The 21,418-nt window shown below is 36.5% G+C and overlaps 1 protein-coding gene across 3 annotated transcripts in view; it reads left to right on the forward strand.

Moving 5' to 3' along the window:
* Positions 1-4,307: 4,307 nt before the first annotated feature.
* Positions 4,308-21,418, forward strand: part of NGF (nerve growth factor) — an 85,172-nt gene continuing 68,061 nt past the window's right edge. For all 3 annotated transcript variants that reach the window (XM_063444310.1, XM_063444311.1, XM_063444312.1), the window contains exon 1: positions 4,308-4,690. The gene's annotated coding sequence lies outside the window, so the exon portion shown is untranslated. The remainder of the gene's footprint in view (positions 4,691-21,418) is intronic.

Here is a 21,418-nt window from a genome sequence, read left to right on the forward strand (position 1 = left end):
GAGTGGCAAAGTGCACTTGCAGAGGTTGGCAGAGTACACGCTGAAGGCCTGACACCCGCTTTAAGGACACTGACTGCTATTAGCTTACAGTGAAAAACTTTTTTTTTTTTAACAGCACGCTATAGTGACACTAGATATGAGTGGCAAAGTGCACTTGCAGAGGTTGGCAGAGTACATGCTGAAGGCCTGACACCCGCTTTAAGGGCACTGACTGCTATTAGCTTACAGTGAAAAACTTTGTTTCTTTTTAAAGGCACGCTATAGTGACACCAGATATGAGTGGCAAAGTGCACTTACAGAGGTTGGCAGAGTAAACGCTGAAGGCCTGACACCCAGACGCTTGCAGACAACTAACTGCTATTCAATCTATTACAGTAAAAAAAAAATTTTTGTTTTTAAATGCAAGCTTAAGCTATTGTGACACCAGATATGAGTGGTGGCACTGGGAAAGTGGGCACAGTATCCACTGTGAGCCTGACACAGAAGCTGGCAGGCAGGAAACTGCAATTACATTACAAAAAAAAAAAAAAAAAGCAGACTGATGTTCTAGCCCTAAAAAGGGCTTTTTGGGGTGCTGTCCTTACAGCAGAGATCAGATGAGTCCTTCAGGACTGTAGTGGACACTGAACACCCTAGCCTAGCTATCAATTTCCCTATCTAATGAGCAGCAGCTACACTTTCCCTCCTCTATCTAAGAATGCAGCTTCAGAATGAATCTAAACTGGATGCTGTACAGGAGGTGGGAGGGTCTGGAAGGGAGGGTCTGCTGCTAATTTGCTGGAATGTGTCTGCTGACCGTGAGGCACAGGGTCAAAGTTTACTCAATGATGACGAATAGGGGGCGGATCGAACTGCGTATGTGTTCGCCCGCCGTGGCGAATGCGAACACGCTATGTTCACCGGGAACTATTCGCCAGCGAACAGTTCGGTACATCACTACTGTGTAACTATCACCCTGATCAATACACCAACCAGCTTTAACTTATTTTTGGTAATGATCAATAAATATGTAAATAAATTTAATGTAAGATGTAAACTCACAATTGCAGAGTTGATGAAATGATCAATATCTTTCCGAAAATAATGAACATGCAGCACAAAGATACATTTTACATCTTCGTCCAATAAAGAAAAAAAAAGTAAAATAATTAATGGTGTACACATGTGTAAGACATTAAACTCACATAGCGCAGAGAAGAACATAAAACAAATTCATTGAACAAGACATTAATTTGTACATGACAGTCCCTTTAAATCACAAATACATTCTGCATTACTATGCCGCCTCTCATAGAAATGTAGAAGTTAAATCTAATATTTACTTCCAGCAAGCCTTCTTATCTCCTTGCATGTCAGAATAAGGTTTTCAGAGCTGAGTGCCATTCACAAGATCAGACAAGGATGCTATAAATACTCAGTGAGAATTAAATCTGCAGTAGGCTCTGGCAGAAAACACATTGTAGTAATTCTGCAGTGAATAAACCCCAGAAGGATTGAAGGAGGAAAAGACACAGGAAAGAGAATAAAACTCAGGCTACTGTGAAAATAACGGCTTCTGTTCTAATTGTTTTTTTGCCCTTGAAAAGTGGGAGATGATCTGTCTCGGTGCTGATGGAAGCTGGCTTTTGTTGTCTTAAAATCCCAATGTAATGCCTTCTTGATGTTGCATCCACAAGAGGGCACACATACTCCAAGTTGGAATAGATGTCATTCCTTAAAGCACCACGTTATGACATCATAGGATCAGCTATTTGACATTAATATACGCATTTCAATGCCTTGAAATAAAATGATTTACAGTCAATACTAATTTTTGTTTATTAATATAAAAATAGATATTTATTAATGGGAAAAACATTATATTTGGATTTTGCACTCCACAAATAAAACTTGGAAACCAGTGGAGTTTCGTATTTATTTCAAACATATTTTCTGCATCAAAAAAACCTAATAGTAATCTATCAGTTTTTAGCACATCCTGAAAATCCTTTCATTATCATATACAGACTGGTACATTTCACTAAATTATTGCAAATTGTAAAACTATTAACTATTTTTGTTTTAAAACAAAAATAAAACAACAACACTTGGAGTGGTTTTTAATTAACTTACATAAAGTATAAGCTGCTCCCAGTAACTCCTGCATCTCATAATTGTCCAAATGTGGTTGGAATTCGGTGTATGAAATTAAAGTAAAACACCTGCTTTATGTTGATGGCAACACAAGGTAAAAAAAAAAAAGAGGTCCTAAGAGAAGAAAGAGGGGGATATAGAGGGAAAGGTCCAGGTCAAGGGGAGGTTACCATGGAAGGTTTGTATACTTTTGGAAGTCATCCAGATGGAGACCAAAGCAGCAATGATCTCTTGAAAGTCAGATTCAGGAAGGGTCATCCAATGTAGCCATGAGGCCGTATACATTTATTAATTATCTGCAGCCAGCAGGACTAAGTCCTTAACTGACCAAATATCCTCAATCTTCTAAATTCTTGAACATACTTTTCAATATACTAGGCCATTAAAATTAATTATCATTATCACAATTCCAGTGCATTCAAGCAAACTCACGGCCAGGTTACATCACTAAGATAATTGACACTAACTGATCAAACAGTTAGTTGGAATTAATGTCAGCAGATGTTTAATAGTATCGTCTGCTTTACTGAAACCCTGAACCTGCTAAAGAATTCTAGCAACACACATTAATTTATTCTTAAATATTAAAGGACAACTGTCACCTACATACAATGACAACATTCACCTGAAAACTATATTTAACATAATAATAATAATAATAATAATAATAATAATAATAATAATAATTAATAATAATAATAATGTCATTAACTTTTAAAAGGGAATATACACTTTGAAATTAATTATATTTAAAGAAAATTAGATAAACTCATCCCTACCTTTTGCATATGACAGGATCCTTCAGCCATATACATACACCTTAGGTTAGAAAGTGTTTAAATACCGACATTTAGTCTCTATGGTTTTCCCTGCTTCTGTGCAAAGAGTGAAGAAGCAGGTAAGACCACAAAGACCAACTGTAGTGTTCAAACACTGTCTGACCCAAGGTGCATGTACAAGGCTTAAGGATCCTGTCATGTACTAAAGATATGGAGGAGTTTTAGTTATGGTTTTTACATATACGTAATTTAAAAAAAAAAAATTCCAAAAAAAACTTGGCAAATGGATTATTATATTAAATAATAGTTTTGATGTAAAAAGTTGTCCAGATGTCCTTCAACTTATCATGTGTTTAAACACATCCAGGTTCCTGCAGCTTTCATTGTGCATGGCCTTGATTCCCCCTCTTTGCTGAGTTTCTGCAGGGTCATGCCAGGTCAAAAACCTGCAAGAGTTGCTAGTTAAGATGATGTGACCTGGGTTGATGGTCATGCAGCATTGCATGGGGGCAAAGGCCTGTATCGTGCTGAGTGCCATCCCAAATAGTGGTGACGCAATACATTTCTTTTGCGGGTTTGAGGAACTTACCATTTTTTTTATCAGAAATTTCACAAGTGTGAAGTACAAAAGGTTACAAAAATAGTCAAATATGTTTTCATGTGATAATGAGCAAACAATACACATTAAACAGATAGCAATATGTTTGTGCTGGAATGAATACATAAAAAAGATGTGTAAATATGTATTCTGTTACATGAAGCAACACGACTTTTGAAAAAGGTGCATTTTTCACAAACACAACACGCACAGTTGTGCTGGTTCCTTTGAAACGGAATTGCCCTTAGTCATTTACTAGTGTATTCCTGAATCTGAATCAGAGAGGGCTGGATTCATTCATGTGCTGGAGATATATGATCGTAACAAGCCACTTCATCTTCCAGTGCCTTGGGCATCCAAAATAAATAAATAGTAGCCTCTACAGGGTGAAAATGCATGCTGCGGCTGAGACATTCTGTGCAGAGGATTGATATACTGACAGTGCTCTTTAAGACGAATATACACATATGACTGAATGGGAGAGCTGGAATCAAACTAATAATATGTGCCGGAATGTTGCTGATAAAACTATTAAATATTTTTAGGAAAATAGATTTTTCATTCTAATGTACACATGAGAAATACTGAAAATGCATGTCGAATACATGCTATGAATGCCAGAGGCATTTGTAATTCATTTATATGCAAATCCTCCTGTAAGAGAAAGGGTTAAGTCATTGCGACTGGTGATTATTTGAAGGAAAAAAAAAACAGTGGGTTGAAGCTGATAGGCTGAGATGTAATCCTAGTTAAAAGTCTTCCATCACTATAGGGGGGTATTATCAGCTGGTCTGCTGCAGACTAAAAGAGGATGCAATAGAGATCTGAATGCTTACGCGTAAAATTATTGAGCGTCTGTTCTTTCGCAGAATTCTTTAGCCACTTGCTAAAATGTCATTGGAATATAACTGAACTTGCTGAACAGAGACAAAAAAAAATGTGAAGCACACACCTGGTTTATGTCAGAAAGGCACTAGGACCTAGAGGAATTGCCCTGCCTTATGAGTCAGACCTAGTACTGGAGCTCCCTCAACTCTTGAAACCAGTGAATGAGAGAACAGACATGTGAATGGCTCAGCTGGGGTTCAAAGCACTTTGTGGACTAAGCTGCAGGAGGCTACAAATCAACTGGGTCATCCTGAACTTCATCTCTTTCTGGACCTCTGCATAAAGCATACAGGTAAGCATCTACCTGTATACTCCTGTTCCTGGATGTAGTATTATTTACCTTGCATAAAGTTTGCATTAGGAGTACTCTCTTATATTAATTGCTGTTTCATTTCTCTTAAACACATGCAGAGAAAGACACAGCCTGCCCTGTAAGCAAAGCATTTGAATGCATTTATCAGGGAACAGCTGTATGCTGGTTTGAAACCTGCATAAAATGTTTCAAGGGCAAAATTGCTATATAAGGGGAAAATGGCCATTTGCTGTTTCTGTTTATGGAGCATTTAAATACAGCTTTTGTATCTTTCTACCACAGTCTCAGAGAGAATTCTCACACATTATGAGAATTCTATCAACATGTACTGTAATCTATTCCTCTCCCTTAAACAACTGTTCAATCGGGAACAGTGTTCATTGCAGATGCTTTTAATAGTGGTTTATAAGATTTCTTTTTTAGGTTTAACGTTTATGGCTGTTGTTTAAAGAATGTAGCTAAGGAAATACTAACCTACGATGTATTTCTATGTGCACCTCTGGCAGGTGCTTTTGATTTGATAGTACCTGCTTTGCAGTTGATTTATAATACAGAACTTTAAATTGTAGGTGTCGGCCTGTTGCGTACATTTGAACAATTTTCCCATGAACAGGAAGGTGTGGTGAGGATAAATAAAGTGGTTTGCAGCTTCTGGTTCAACTTCTCTGTATTAGAGATATGCAGGCTTGACTAATTATGTGTACTGGTAACTCCTGTGAGATTGCACTGTCTGAAAGATACAGACAGTACTGACACTAAAATCAGTTTTAAGATTATTGAGAAAGATAATAAATACACACACACACACTTATGCAATATTTTTTTTATGAATATCCACATGAAATATATATATATATATATATATATATATATATATATATATATATATATTTGCATAAGTAAATTCTCAATAATTCCATAGTAGTACCAAGGGGGGGGGGGGGGGGGGGGGGGGAGGGGGGTGTTCTGTGTAACTGTATTTAAAAAAGAACACACACACACTCACTTATGCAATATATCTTTTATGTATATCCACGTGAAAAAGATACTTTGCCAAACTAAATTCTCAGTATTTCCACAGCAGTACCAAGGTGGGTGCTGCAAAAATGTTTATTTTTTTTTATTTTTTTATTCTGTGTAACTTTATTTAAAAAATAAAAACAAAGCATATCTTTAAATGTTACACCATAAAATCAGACAGTGTATAATTTAGCTTAGCCCTTATTCTCTAATCCACTTTGGCTGGCAATGTTCAGACAGCAAAAGGCTGGTGGTTACTAATGTAAGTTCTTACAGGATAAATCTTGGGTGTTTTCACGCATTAAACAGCATTAAGATGAAGCTTGAAAGGTATTAGTGGGAGCAAAGTCTGCCAACCATTAGCAACACGTTGAGCTGGGTATGGCTAGATTTTATATAATACTATTTTTATACTGCTGTGTGTGCCTGGCATGCAAAAGTTATTTAGCACTTTAAAGTGACAGACAGTTGTGTAATTTAACTCACCATAAACTCTGCACAGGCTGGCATGTAATAGGTTAAAAAGCAGAGCGCAAGAAAACATTTGACAATTGTTAACCTGTAATTCTGGTTTTAAAATGTGTTGGCCAAACTAAAATTGATTTTCCTGACTGCCTTAGATATTCTTTTTTTATTTTATTTTATTTTTTTCCTGTGATGCTTGTTGATTAAACTGGTTAAAATATACATTCTGCTGTGCGAAAGGAGTATATGAGACCCTTATATGAAGTGAGCGAGCGAGGGGTCATATTACTTAAAGTTTACAAGCTATCAGCTATTTAAACTATTTGTTTTCTGTTTCACTGTCAAACTTGATCAACTTCATGTTTGCAACAAAATGCTTTTATATGTCCCTCTGGCAATAAATGTGTTAACTCTTTAATTGCCAGAGCAATGGAATATAGGCTTTATTATATCCTCTCCTCTGGCACTCAGGGCTGTTGATATTTTTGTAAAAATGTTAAACGAGCAAATACTTAAAGCAACAATAAGAAAATGTATGTGTGAACATACATATACGGGCGTATGTATTGTGATATAAATGTATTAGTGCGTAACTACACTTTATCAGGTTATCATATTTGTAACGTATCAGTAAGAAAATAAGTTTCACAGCAAGTATGCCTACTGTACTAAACATTAGCATGAAAAGATCCACATATTTAATGCCAAACGCACATATTACTGCTTATTTTAACTTGAATCTGTTGCAGACAAGAGTAACAGAGACAGCTTAGGGGATTGGATTGTTCCCATACTAGTCCTGTATTCCTTGCCAACAATTTTAACCCCCAATGCTACCAGTAGATGCTGCCAAATCAGGCAGCAGAGTAAATGTATGTGTTGAAGCACACGCACACACAGACATCAGATATTTTTATGTTTTTGCATGCGAGTTTAAACGTGTGTGTTTGTGTGTATATTTGTTAATAATATGTATTGTATGAATTCACATATTATATCTAGAGCACTTATTGCACTAGAGCTTTATCTAGCTATAAACAATTGGGTTGTTCTATATGGAAATATTTTTTTTAAAACTGTAATATTAAGATTCATTGCTATTTCTGTTCACAAAACAATTAGAATGTTGGTTTTATTATGCTACTTTGTGGGATGCTCAAATCCTCAAATGCCGCTAAGAAAAATTGAAACCTCTTAATAGTCTGACAAATAGTGGTAAATATATTTTTTTCTATTACTTCTATGTCATAGGCTTACTTAAAATAATTTTAGCAGTATCCCAAAAGCATACAAACTGAGTAATTCAATTTAGGTTGAAAAGAGGCTAATATCTGTTGCACTCATGCATGGCGATATATTGCCTGTGGGAGTAATCAGAGCTTATTCAGAGTAAGCCATGAAAGCTTTGTGCACAATTTGCCAATTTCTGTTTGTTTCTAAAAAGGGAGAAAAAAAGACAAATGTAATCTATTTGACCAGTGGTCTATTTATCTTGGCATTTTGAAAAGTCCTCCATATTTACTAAATTATTTTAGCAACTAATCTTTAAAGAAACATTATCATTGTTTAGAAGAAAACATTTTAATGTTAAGATGGTGTAGCATCATGTTTTATTATGTCACTGATACTGTACAAATCATTCAATCGATGTATTGCTGCATGCTTTGAATAACTTTTTCTGTATGAATAGGTATGCAGTTGTTATCATGCCTTATTTTACAGTGGTGTATAATGAGCTCTAATGAACTCGAGTTATTCATACAATTGGTTCTGATAAAAATGATAAGTGAATAGCAAATTTTTAGAGAAACAATGTAAGTCAAGCATTTTGTTAATTTAGCTATTTTGGTTATAGATGGATTTTCCAAATACTGCACGAGGGACACTTTAAAAAGCTGTCCTTAAAACTACAATGCCCAAATAAAATAAAAAAAATCGCTTGTTAAGTAGATATATCACAACTGAAAACATGCATGCATTTAATAATGTTTTTTTTTCCATTGGGTTTATATCTTAAAACAACTTGCAAAATCTGTAGATCTCTTGTGTGAAGCCTTTGCAAGCCCTCCTCTTCTAACCCCACCCAGAAGTTCTGCGGCTGTCCAATCACAGACTTCCCAATGCAGCTCAGTGAGAAATCTTTGCAAGGCAGATGTTCTGGGCAATTGCTGCTTTTTGAGTTGAGCTCAGCAACCAGGAAGTACAAGTACTGCTAGTCTGATTGACAGCCAAGGTTAATTTATAAAATTGCCAATTTCTATTGAAATGCTCTTTCACACATATAGCATTTCAATAAGCTAAAGTGCTTGAGCCTACCATAAGGAAATCTTACTTGATAAATTATAGAGTGGTTATAGGTGGGACAACATTTTGCATACCTATTGGTTTGCTATAATGTTGGATTTCATCTAACTTGTGTGGGAAAATAGATATATTCATGTATATATAGTTATAGGGTTTCAACATGGCTGTTTGAAGCTGGCCTGTACTTGCAATAGTAGATTGTAAGGATAGAATTACAAAGTTGACATGTATTGACTTTAAGACTTATTTTGATGCTGATTGATTGCTTGGAAATGCTCCTTGATATGCAACTTGAAAAACAAATCTGTCAAGGATTATAGCATAACTGACATTGTCAGCGATACTAAACTGTCCAGCAGACAAAAAGTTAAAAATACGTAAAAATGGTTGAGGGACCTGCGATAAACCTGGAAGCAACAATATGGCTTCATCATCATTTCCAATGGCAAGAATGCTATTGACAAAAAAAATAATGTGCTGGAAAAAAATATCGGGCTCCCTACTAACAAAGGAGCCCTGTATTTTGGACTATGTTATACGCTAAATTTCTCTGACCACGCATCCAGTCACTGTCAATCTACTGAAGCTCACAATATTGCATATTTACCTGAACTTAAATAAAAAAAAAACATAGTTGACTAATACCTTATAGTTGGTATTTAATACATGATGTCCTTGTCTTGCTTATGAAGCCAGAGAATAAGTTGGCCGTTAAATTGTCCCTGGCTACATGTATGGCTATAGTGGGCCTTTGGGCGATCGATAAAACCCCCCTGTACTCCGTATGATCCTACAGAGAGTTGAGAAGGTAAGAGAGACGGGGACAGCTTACGGCCTATATTCACACTCTGAAACCATATTTTAGGGTTTAGTACCCTTTGGTTTTTGCTAATATATGACTTTGTCCTATCTTTAACTCTCTTTTATTAGATCCACTGACCAGACTCGTCTGTATCTTTGTTTAATTTTGTCCTTCTCTTTCTCCCTCATCTTCTCTACCCTTGTGCATTTCTAAATGTTTTGTCCTTCTTTTCTTTTCTTTCTTTCTTTCCTATTGTACATAGTTATTTCCATTCACATCCAAATTCCCCTTCAGGTTACCCCTTTAATCCCTTAAGATGTAGCTTGTACTTCTCCATGATTTTGGGTGGGTGTTACCAGAGTCTTGTACATAGTGTCATTGTGTGTCAGTGTTAGTATTTGAATTTGTGTCAGTGTGCAAGTGTGTATGTTTTCCTCTTTGTCTCTTTGTATCTGACTGTGTGTTTGTATTTGTGTCAGTGTGAATCTGTTTGTATCTGTGCCTGTTTATCTGTATGTGTGTAAGTGTATGTGTGCACCCATGTGTCTGTATCAAACGCCAAACGCCAACAATGCGCAAATATACGCTCCTGCGTTGAAACACCAACAATGCACACAAACACAAACCTGCATTGAAACAACACTATATATAAATACACCTCTGTATTCAAACACTACACACAAACAAAGCCCTGCGTTCAAACGCCATTAATGATACACAACAATGTATTCAAATCAAATGTAAGCACTAAATAGTAATACACCACTGCATTCAAAAGACAACACTTCACACAAATAAACATCTTTATTGTGGTAAAAAATGAATACATTACATTTATGACATCATGTGAAGATGTTCTTTGTGACTGATTTTTTTTTCTTGTTTGTGCATTTACATACATTTTCTATACCTATTTCAGTGGACAAGTTGGCCCTCCAGAACAAATAAGTTTGACACCCCTGCATTAGAGCATTTAGAGCTACTCTAACCTCTAGAGCTGCTACAGGTTATTTTTATGGTTTTGTTGTAAAGAGGCTGTGGTATTATAGTTTTTATTAAACTATTTTTGAGCAGTGTGGCAAAAATGGTCTCTCCTGGGTCCTACATCCCAACCCCTCTGGTGCGACTTGACTAATATAAAAAGGAACATTGGCCTCTCCTTGGATGACAATGATAAGCTATGTGTTCTTGGCTGAATTAAATGTTTTATAAAAATCAAATCTTTTGTCTTTTGATTATAAATGTATGGATTTGTTTTTTTGTTTTTTTAATTAGAGATGCCAAAACTATTCATATCTACATTTTGATAATTATTCTGTTTCTAACCCGAAGGTGACATAGATGTGTTTTATAAAAGACGCCAGCCAAAGTTTGCTTAAATACTGTCCAATATTAACAAACTTACAACCTGTGTTTGATATAGCGTTAGTTGATTTTTTTTTGTAAACAAAAATGTAATTTGAAATAATGCCATTCCATGCAGCTGTTTTATGAATGCGATATTGTTTATGTGATAGTTTAGCTATTGTTTTTAGTCCTCTGTCCCCTGATATTATACTCATTTTTCTAGACTTGCCATGTAACACACTTGGCTCCAGCAAAAGACAACTCCATATGAACCCTGATGCACAAGTCCATGTACTCAAGCTGGTTATAATTTGCTGTGCATCATATCTACAAGCATTCCGTATTTTATGTTTGTAAAAAAAAGAAGAGAGCTGCCAAGGACAAGAGAGCAGATCAAGAAAAATAGAATAAAAAATAGTGAAAGGGAAAAAAAAGGGGGTATTATGACTGTTCTAGTTTTAAAACTTCTCTGTGCAGGAGATGGCCATTGGGAACAATGTTTCATTATGTAGTCTGCTCCCCTATGTGCCAGGTAGAAAGAGCAGGAGAAGCTATTTAGTGTTTCCATACAGTAGCCCATATGATTCTGCACCCTAGACATGGTAATTGTTGAATCTACAAGGTCCCCTGGTTATTATGTAGCACCAGATACCACAAAAGATCTTATTTTATCACCAAAGCTATGATGGCAGGAAAAGCGTGCATCACTCTTGCAAATATGTTCTTGCCATTCTTCCCTACTGCCACAGGTAAGATATATACATTCTTATGTAGTGACGTATATCAACTTTACCGGTTAGCTTATATTCTCTACAGCGAGGCACAAGTAGACCTACCTGTAATGTCATCATTGTAATGTTACCCACTTCACACTTTCATGCTGCCAAAATATCCAATTTTGACAGAACAGTCGTGGTTTATGGGTCTTGTCTCACGGTTCCAACTTTGTTCTCTGAGGTCCCATTTTTGGGGACACCAGGGATCTGTCCCCCAAAAAGTGTAACGTGGGTGCATCATTAGATGCACTTGCATTAGACTCAGGGCACTAGGACCCTACAGAGAGCACTTAAACAATCCTTTGTTGGGACAAACCTCCCCTCTAGCAGATCACTTCACTGCCCTACTACTTCCACCAACATCCTGAGTCACTGGGCATTGATATTGGGAGGTATGCAGTTTGGTCTAATATTTAAGTAGATGCAAATAATTGCATTTTACCACCGACTAGTTCATAAATGAGAACATTAATTAAGATTTATCTTTTGTTAAAGGTAACTTATTATATCATATATCAAAAGAGAATAAGAGATACATATAATGTATTTACTATATCACTATGTTCATATTTCTATGTTCATTGTGAAGTCAGCTTGGCATTCAAACCGTTATCTACTCTCATAGAGTGTAAGTGCTCTGGACTAAAAATAATATATTTTCATGGCAATGTTGATATCAATATGCAGGAACCAGTGTCCTCTGTTACATTAAAATCATTAACAGAAGTTGTTCTACAAACAACTCTATACGAGGTTTAATGAAGTGTATGTTATACAATATGTCTGTTCCACAATATTCATTTAAATGTTGAAGCTGCTATTTGACGTAGCCAAGCATCTATCTTGGTTACAGTTTATTTGCACGATTATAGTAAAGACATGCCTTGTTTTTTTTTGTTTTTGTTTTTTTTCTTGGATAAAATTTGAACATCCAATAGAAAGATCAGAACAAAATCCACAACAACTTTAGCTTAAATTGAAGATCCTATAGGAGCAGATATGTCTGTGTGTACCATCTTACTTTCAAGGGTAAGCTCGTTTGAGCAGGGCCCTCTTCAACCCTTCGTTTCTGTATGTTTTCTTGTCCTATTTATAGTCAAATCCCCCCTCTAATAATATTGTAAAGTGCTACAGAATCTGCTGGCGCTATATAAATCGCAATAATAATAATAAAAGGGTTACTAAGGTGCTTTAACCCCAAAGTTGGACCTCAAGAGCCTAACACAGCATCCCCACCTTTTGTGCTCTTTGCTGCCACCATGGTATGAGCAGTGTTTTGTCAGGAGGCCACTGATATGCTGAGAGTGGCAGCTAAATCAAAGAAAACTCTTCCTGAAGTTGAGACAGTGAGATGAAGTTGTTATTGAGGGGTGCAATGTTCATTTGACTGTGTAACCTTTAGAAATCTGAACTTACTACACCAAATTGATGATCAAATATTTGTTGTACGCATTGATGACGTCTTCTCATCTGCTTACGTGAAGTGAGGTGAATATACATGCTATGTAAAAAAAATTAAATAAATAAATCATTTCTTAGGCTACATAACCACTATATGCCAGTAATTTAAAAATATGAAAAATAAACTTTACTGCTACTTATTGTAAAAACAAACAGGAAACAAAATACTAACTGGGACACACGAGATAAGAATGCACATCCAAATCTAAAAGTGATGCCAAAAATATATTTTGAGAAGACTTAAAAAAGCTGGTTTCCTGTTCATAACTCCCCAATAACCACGATATTAAATTAAAGTACAAAAAATATGTTTAACCCCTTAAGGACCAAACTTCTGGAATAAAAGGGAATCATGACATGTCACACATGTCACGTGTCCTTAAGGGGTTAAAGGGGAGATTTTCTAAAAAATCAGAATGGTCCTAAAATGTGAATTTCAGTATCAGTGTGCCATAAAATCTTCTTCTACCCATCAGTTGTAGTGTGTAAGTTCTGTACCTGAGCAATGCCGTGAGGGTTTGAAACATTTCACCTTGTGGTATTCTCCAGCAGTAGAACATGGTCAATTCAATATTTTGTTACTTTTAAGCAAAGTGAATGAGAACCTTTCTAAATACTTAATTTGGGGATATCGGTGTCAAACTCCAGAAAGGAGCACTCGAAACCCCTGTAATCATTAAAATGTATTACAGCAATTATGGTGCAAGGAATTTTGGGTGCTACCCCTCTCTTTTATAGGAGATAATTTTTGAGTGACTCTCGTGACACCCTGCCATTCAATCACTGTTGTGATAATTCAGTTTCACTTCAACATTAAACATTCATTCTAAACCATCCAACATTGAACATCAATGAGAAGCCCCCACCAATGCTTGCAACCTATCATTGCCATTAAACAGGTACACAACATCTTTCACCATAACCACTGCAATAAACTGTAGGGATCATGGCTTTTAAAATATCCCTTGAAGTTACAACTTGCAGCTTTATTTATGTGGAAAGTTATGGAACTTTAAATATTTTTTTTTTTTTAAATATCTGTAATCCGACTTGTAAAATGCTTCTCTGCAGATGGACAGTTAGAGTTTCATGATGTTTATCAAATGCTTGTGCATATTCAGTTATTGTTTATTATTGGTTGCATAAAGAATTTTTAATACTGTGAGAAAATATCAAGGAGTCCTAAGCAAATCCACAGGGTCCTCGAAACTGTGTTAGGCATGCTAGCTCTTCTACAACCATTGTCTATTTACAGAAAATCTCAAGGGTATTTGAAAACATGGGATTTGTACGTCATATTTATTTCGGAGAATGTGAGTACAATGCAGAAGGTCATAAATTGTTCCTGGATATGGGGTATATGTTGCATTGGATAAAGTAGACTCATCATTGTCTCCCTTTTAATTACAAACTAGTTGTAGAGTGTAATAAAAGGATTTCACATTTTTAAAATAGTAGCCACAAATGACTGGTAACATCAGGGGATTACTCAACACATGGCAATCAAGTGATTTGTATATAAAGCATGCTTGAAAAAAGAAATGGTTAATCTTTTTATCAGCTGTATTCTTAGGAGAACCTACATTACTTATAATTTTTATCAATAGGTTTCTGCATATTTCAAGCGATTCTATTCCTCACCAGTCAGAAATAGGTCCTTCCCATTATGTAATTACCATAAATAGTAAGGAGTAGATATTTTACCACCTCTTCCTAAGCAAGTAGATTATGTTCAGATGATTTGAAAGGACTCTCTGTGCACCATAACCACTGCAGCTTGCTGTAATGTTATGGGTCAAAGAGTCTTTGGGCACCACTACTGGTTTGTGTCACTCCAATCCTGTCTAAACCAGGCATCTCTGCTGCAGGGTGGTAATGATGACATGGGCATGATCTAACATTAACACAACACACTCATCTTTGCACTTTTTAAAATGCTCTCGTCCTACTGTTACCACCGAACGTTGAACAGGTAAATGAGGGACACTGGGAGAACTCTTCTCAAGCCACCCAAAAATGGTTGGACTCAAACTGGAGAGATGGCTCCAATAAACTATTTGGTTTTGGTGCCCACTATTCTTAAGTAAATATAAGCAAACTATAGAGGTGAACAGTTCACAGTTAATGCATCACTGTATGCATTTTTCTCCACAAAGATGTTTGTTATGCTAATTGCTTTCTTTGTTATTAAGTTATTCCTTTACTACATATGTTTTTATATATTCAGACATTAAAGGGTTAATCCAACCCCAAAACTTTTTTTTTTCATAAACCACTCGTTTTAGTTAGAATAAACCTTTATAGGGTGTGTGTCCCAACCCAACTTAAAAATAAATAAATTATAAAAACGTTAAATCTCACTTCCATTTCAGCGCCAAATCCAAGTTCTCCCTGCAGTCAGATTTTCTTTTACTTACTTTCCTTGCCAGAGGGTAGTGAGGTCAGAGAGGACAGACTGAGGGTGGACAGGGGCAGCATGGAGGGGGTGTCTATGCAACCGTTGGTTTCTCGTGTTAGCATGCTGTGCATTCTGGCTTCAAATACCAATTTTGCACAGAATTGACATTACCAAGCCTGGAACTTAGTTTTTGACTAGCTAATAAACCTGCCAGAGGTGGAGTAACATCTCTGGCAGCTAAGGGGTTAATTTCTCTGTATGCAGTGTTTCAAAGCAAAATGCTGGATGCAAAGACTCAAGGTACCATGACCACTTGAAATCACTGAAGTAATCATAATGCTTTAAATAACTCTTTAAGGGTCATTGGTACATACCAACATAATCATAAAATGAAAGCTGGTTGGTGGTATTCGTGTTCATTACCAATAAAATGTTTATCATTAAGTTGGGTAATAGTGTCACTAAGACATCATGACATACTAGCAAAAACTACATAAACCTTTGCTTTTACATCCTTTTAAATATTAAATGTCATGGGATTTTGTATTTGTATTTTTTATTTTACTGTTTTTTATGAACTTTATGCTGCTATGTGCTTTATAATGCAGTGGCTATAGAGTTAAACCCTTCTAAAACATAACGCTTGCACTTGTTCCTGACGTTTACTGTCACGGCCTGCTGACAGTGCAGACAAGTATTCTAATTCGTGACACGAGCGGCAGTCAGTGGACATGACACATAGACCTTTTATCAATAGTGGATAGGGATTCCAAAAAGCTTTGGCATTTAACATGTAACAACATAAACCACTAAGTCAATGAGAAGAAAGTACATAATCCGTAGGTCTTACTGCCAACTGTTTTGTCCTTATGTGCTTAACGGTGTGAATTGAACTTGATAACTCATTCTCCACAATCGTGATGTTAATAGAGAGTAAGAAACATCTGGGCTTTTCTGGGGACAATTATGACCACATTGCATTTTGGGTATAAAATGTTACAAACGTATTTTCTGAACAGTGCACAGATACATAAATGGATAGTAATACAGGCTCTCTTCTTTAAGCATCCATCATTCTACGAGAGAGAGAACCAATCTAAAAGCCTATAGTTAGATCAACATGGCTATGAAATGATCAGTAGTCCCCTACTGAAATATGTCAATAGGCATGTTATTATCATTTTTTTGTTGTTGCTTAATGATTAGCAAAAACTTTGCAGAATTATTTAGAAAAAATAATGTAATAAGAATAGTTGATTACTATTACTATTATTGTTTCTCTGATCTATGTGTGAGGACAAGAACGAGATATCCTAACGAAACACGATCTATCGGACTACTAAATATTGTACTATGGTTATTAAAAGCTTTGTAACAGTGATGCTACATTGTATTTACCTGAAGGCAATGTGACTGGTTTCACACGTCATTTAAGCATTTCACCATTGTAGTAAGCTTCTTTAATTGTCTCATTGAGGTAAATGCAAATGACTTATCAGTGTGATGAAAATAATACTTTTAGCATTTACTGCAGCTGTGAAAGCTTGTGAATATAGTGTTATATTGTGACTGAGGGTGTATAACATAAAGCAAGACCCTGCTGAGGCATTATAAGATTCATGTTCTACGTCATTGCAGATGACTTCAAGTGCCCAATGTACAAGGCTTCCAAAATTGACACATAATAATTAAAGTAGTTAAAAACGGTCATTAAATGTATCTCATTCCTTTTTTTTCAGGGCTGTAAATACCTCTTGATATGAGAATCTTTTTTTCCATATGCATAACATTAGACAAGATATCAACTTCTTGAACTCTTTCTTGTACTTGGTAAATAGATATGATTTTGCAGACTGCTTAAGTTATTTATTTGGACTGATTCAAATTCTTATTCGGCCATTGCTTATTTTGTCCTTTATCCTACAATCAAGTTCTTCTGATATGGCGTTCTTTGTCATTATTCATTATCCCGTGTGCATACATATATTTTATTTTAGGATCTAACACACATGGATTTTGTTCTTTTCATATTGTTCTAGATAGATAATTAGATTACTTAAAGAATAGTCATTAATAGCTTCAACGAGGAATAGAGAAGTATTTAAATATTATTTGGAAATTCATTTTAATGCACGAAAATGGCTCCTACCGAGGGAATAGGAGTCTATTTAATGAAGACAGCAACTCTATTGAGTTCCTCTCAAAAGTAGACAATTGAAGAGAACCAGATGGTAAACATCCGAAGAAATTAAGGGGTGTGATTGCAGCTGCATTGGAATTACTATTTAACCAGTTACCGCTAGCAACTGTAGTTACAGATGTTGTCCTACTTCAAGAAAACAAGATGAATCTAAGCAGCTAGAGCTTTGCATCTGTGATAATATGGAGACACTGTGGAAATCAATGGAACAATCACAATTTAAAACCAGGTTAAAAAAAAAAAGAAAAGAATAGGTTCCTAAAAGAATTGATCCAGGCAAAACTGATAGTTGTAGACTGCGCTGTATATCAGGGTTAGTTATATTTTGAATAAGCTTGTGCTGCATGTTGTGCAAGGCAAGCTATATGTAGAAGGGAAGTATGGATTAGCAGAAGATAATTGTGATTCAATGAAATTCTTTGTGTACCAGGGATGCCTCCAGTACAATGAGTTTTCTCAATGACTATAGCTCCTACCCTGTTTCCATTAGCCAGCTGTTGAAAGGGGAGAAGCCATTGTATGATAAATTGTCTAATTGAGAACATTTTACAGCAGTGAAAGCATTTTGCACCATTTGGAATTGGGAATTCACTAATGTCTGCTCCAAGCCATATGCTACAAACCATCTTACATGCCAGGGTTGATTTATACTTGGATATAGATAAAGAGATTCTTTGGGATTATTGGTGTAGCAAGTGAATTAACTGCCAGATAACAATGTATGATCAGCTATTGAAAATGAGGCAGTCTGTATCTGTTTCAGATCACATGATCCCTGATGTGCAAACCACCACAGTTGTGCAATGAAAATGCCTCTTGGCAGCTTTGTCACTGTTCTCCACCACCCAACCCGCATAAAATAAAGGTAGATATAAGTGTATTACCAGTCCTTGGAGTGGCCAGACGTAATGCCAAATAGAGTATAATAAATGAGCCAAGGGTTAGGGACAATAAAAAGGGAGAATAGTCTAGGATGGTGAAAACCAGGGTCAAGAAACCAAGAAGAGAAAGAGATAAATGCACTTTTGGATCACCTCAAAGGAAGGACCACAACAGGGCACAGTGTAAAGTGAATAATAGGATTATATAGTCTGCAGAGGGCAGTGGCAGTGCTAGGTCGGCTGAGGTCACATGACGCCAGAAAGTTTGTCCATGGCGTTGGTGTGATGATGCATTTACTTTTGCATTGTCAATAAAGTAAGAGAAGTGGGTGACATTTAAGAGTTTGGATGCACAGCGGTTAACATCAAGAAGAAAGTCAGGAGGAGGCATTCGGCCAGTAGGCATGGATGGAGGAGGAGGGAAGGACAGTGTTGGATCTGGAGAAATGACAATGCACTGCACTGGTGCCATGACAAGTTTTGAGACTCTAGAAAGCAATAACTAAGCTGGATTTCACAAGTATTAAATGCTTTTACTTTATAGGTCATTCTGATAACTGTTATGGGAAACCTTTTATTATGCCCACATAGTTTTGTTATTCTGGTACTGCATATTGGGTGGTAAAGTATAAGCACTATTATTGTCAAGGATATGGACACTCCCATCATAATATATGTTGGGTAGTACAGAACGGGCACCATTATTGTCGGGGACCTTGGTGATCCCATCACACCGCATGCTGCGTAATACAGAATGGGCATTGTAATTGTCAGGAATATAGACACTCCTATCACACTGCATGTTGGGTGATCCAGTATGAACTTTATTGTCAGGAGGTTGGGCGCCCATAACACTATATTTAGAGTAAACATGTGCAAGAGCACAACACATATGTCTGTAGAGCATCCTATGCGATCACAGGAGCCTCAATAGAAAATGCTTTTCTTTCTTCACAGTCCTCACTAATGACAGCTGAGGGAATTGACAAAACTTAATCGCAGTAGTGCTCCACCTTTTGTAAAATTTTTTAATGTGTAGGAAAAATGCAAAACGCATGTCTGATCATTCCAACACCGCTTCTGTGAGTATTTCATAAAGATTTTATCATTATGACATACTCTTTTGCTTTTTGTTTCATTTATTGGGGGTTGGTTGAGCTGATAGGACCACTTTAGCCCCTTTTGAACATTATAGTGAATATAATTTAAGCAAAGCCCCCAACTCAGCATTAATAAGTCATCACCCTAGTGCACATGGATGTTGATTAATCTCCCTACTTAGCTGACCTCCCGTGAGTCCTCTCTACATTGTTGAACCCTCAATTTCATGGTCAATTGCTCATTAATAGAACCATGTCTGTAGTGTGTTTTTGTCAAGCAAATTAACTGATTGTGTGCCAGCCATTCAGTGCTGTTAAGTGTATTTTTGTTTTCTCTGATAGCACTCTTGATGTTGATTGACTGTTATGTAATACCCCTGCCAAACAACATGAAAAAAAAAATCAGCTATCAAGGAGCAATCAATCAACTCTAAAATAATTGTCAGGGTTGGTTCAAGATGGCATAAATTGGCTTTAATTCAAGTCAGCTACAGTCTGCAGGTTAAAGGGTGCCGGCTTAAACCGACCTGGAAGAACTTTATTTCCATTTAAAATTTTGTTAGAATGTCCGACAGCCTCCAAAATAAGTATGGTGCAAAAGTTTTAAAAAAATGGAGCAATCAAGGTTGAAACTAATGAGTATATTAATTGTCACCTGTTAAGGACACTGCTTCAGAACTCTGTTACTAACTGCTGGTTATCCCAAAGCAAATAGAAATGCATATAGGGCTAGATACACCTAGGAGAGAAAGTATGTATCCAGAAATCTATGGGATGATAGGATGAAGAGGATAAAGAGAATTTAGCCATTATGTGAATAAATGTCCATGGCTAGGCTTGCCTTCCAGATTTAAGTCACATGTATTTATCCTCTGACTCATTATTATTGAAAATGTAGATAAATGAATCATCTAAGCACCGGTACTGTAGTAATTATGGTACTTGGAGTGCCATGATCCCCCAGTGTAAGAAGTCAAACAATTTTAGTACAGTGTTGCTTCCTGCCTCCACTGCTTACCCAGAAACTCTATGTCTGAGCTACGGCCTGTGGTGCAGTGCTGTAATCGGCACTCAGCAAATGAGGTAGTACTGCAGAGTTTAGCTCCGAGTAACTATTGGAGCTCCTGCATAGGAACTTCTGGTTCTCCCTAGGAAGTAGTGGAGTCTGTGAGTAGCGCAGAGTGTATACCAGTTAAAAAGTCAAATTACTCTAAAATGCTTTGACTACATAAAATTAGTGATGGGCAGGGTTCTACTTGCACCATAGTGAATGTAGCTCGATGTAGTGGTTAGCATGCTTGGACTGTTTATTTAAACAGCTTAAGGGCCTGTTTTGGATGCTGATGTAACCCGGCATTGGTCTGGATTCTCTTAGCAGAGTAACGGTTTACTCTGGTTAATACATAGCAGTTTTCATTAAACAGAATAAAACTATTACTCTGCTAAGAAAATCTAGCCTATTGTTTAGAAGTTCATACACACTTGATATTATTTTGTGTAATAGAGAGTTACTTAAAGTGAACCTGTTGTGAAAAAAACAACTTACCTCATAGGCGTGCGCAGCCTATTGCATTAGGGTGTGCACCCTAAAGCACAAGCACACGCCGCGTATATATATGTATGTATGTATGTATGTATATATATATGTGTGTATATATACATATACACATACACACACACACACACACACTGCTGTGTGTGTGTGCTGTTAGTGTGATGTGTGTAAGGGTGCTGGTAGTGTACTATGTGGGTGAGGGTGTTTGTGTGTGCGCGCTTGTGAGGGTGCTGTTAATGTACTGTGTGTGGGTGCTTTTTGTGTGTGTGTGTGTGCACTTGTGAGGGTGCTGTTAATGTACTGTGTGTGAGGGTACTGGTAGTGTGCTGTGTGTGTTTGTTAGGGTCCTGTTTGTGTTTGTGAGGGTACTGTTTGTGTGCTGTGTGTTAGGGTGCTGT

This window comes from Pelobates fuscus, chromosome 1 (genome assembly GCF_036172605.1).
Source record: "Pelobates fuscus isolate aPelFus1 chromosome 1, aPelFus1.pri, whole genome shotgun sequence".
NCBI lineage: Eukaryota > Metazoa > Chordata > Amphibia > Anura > Pelobatidae > Pelobates > Pelobates fuscus.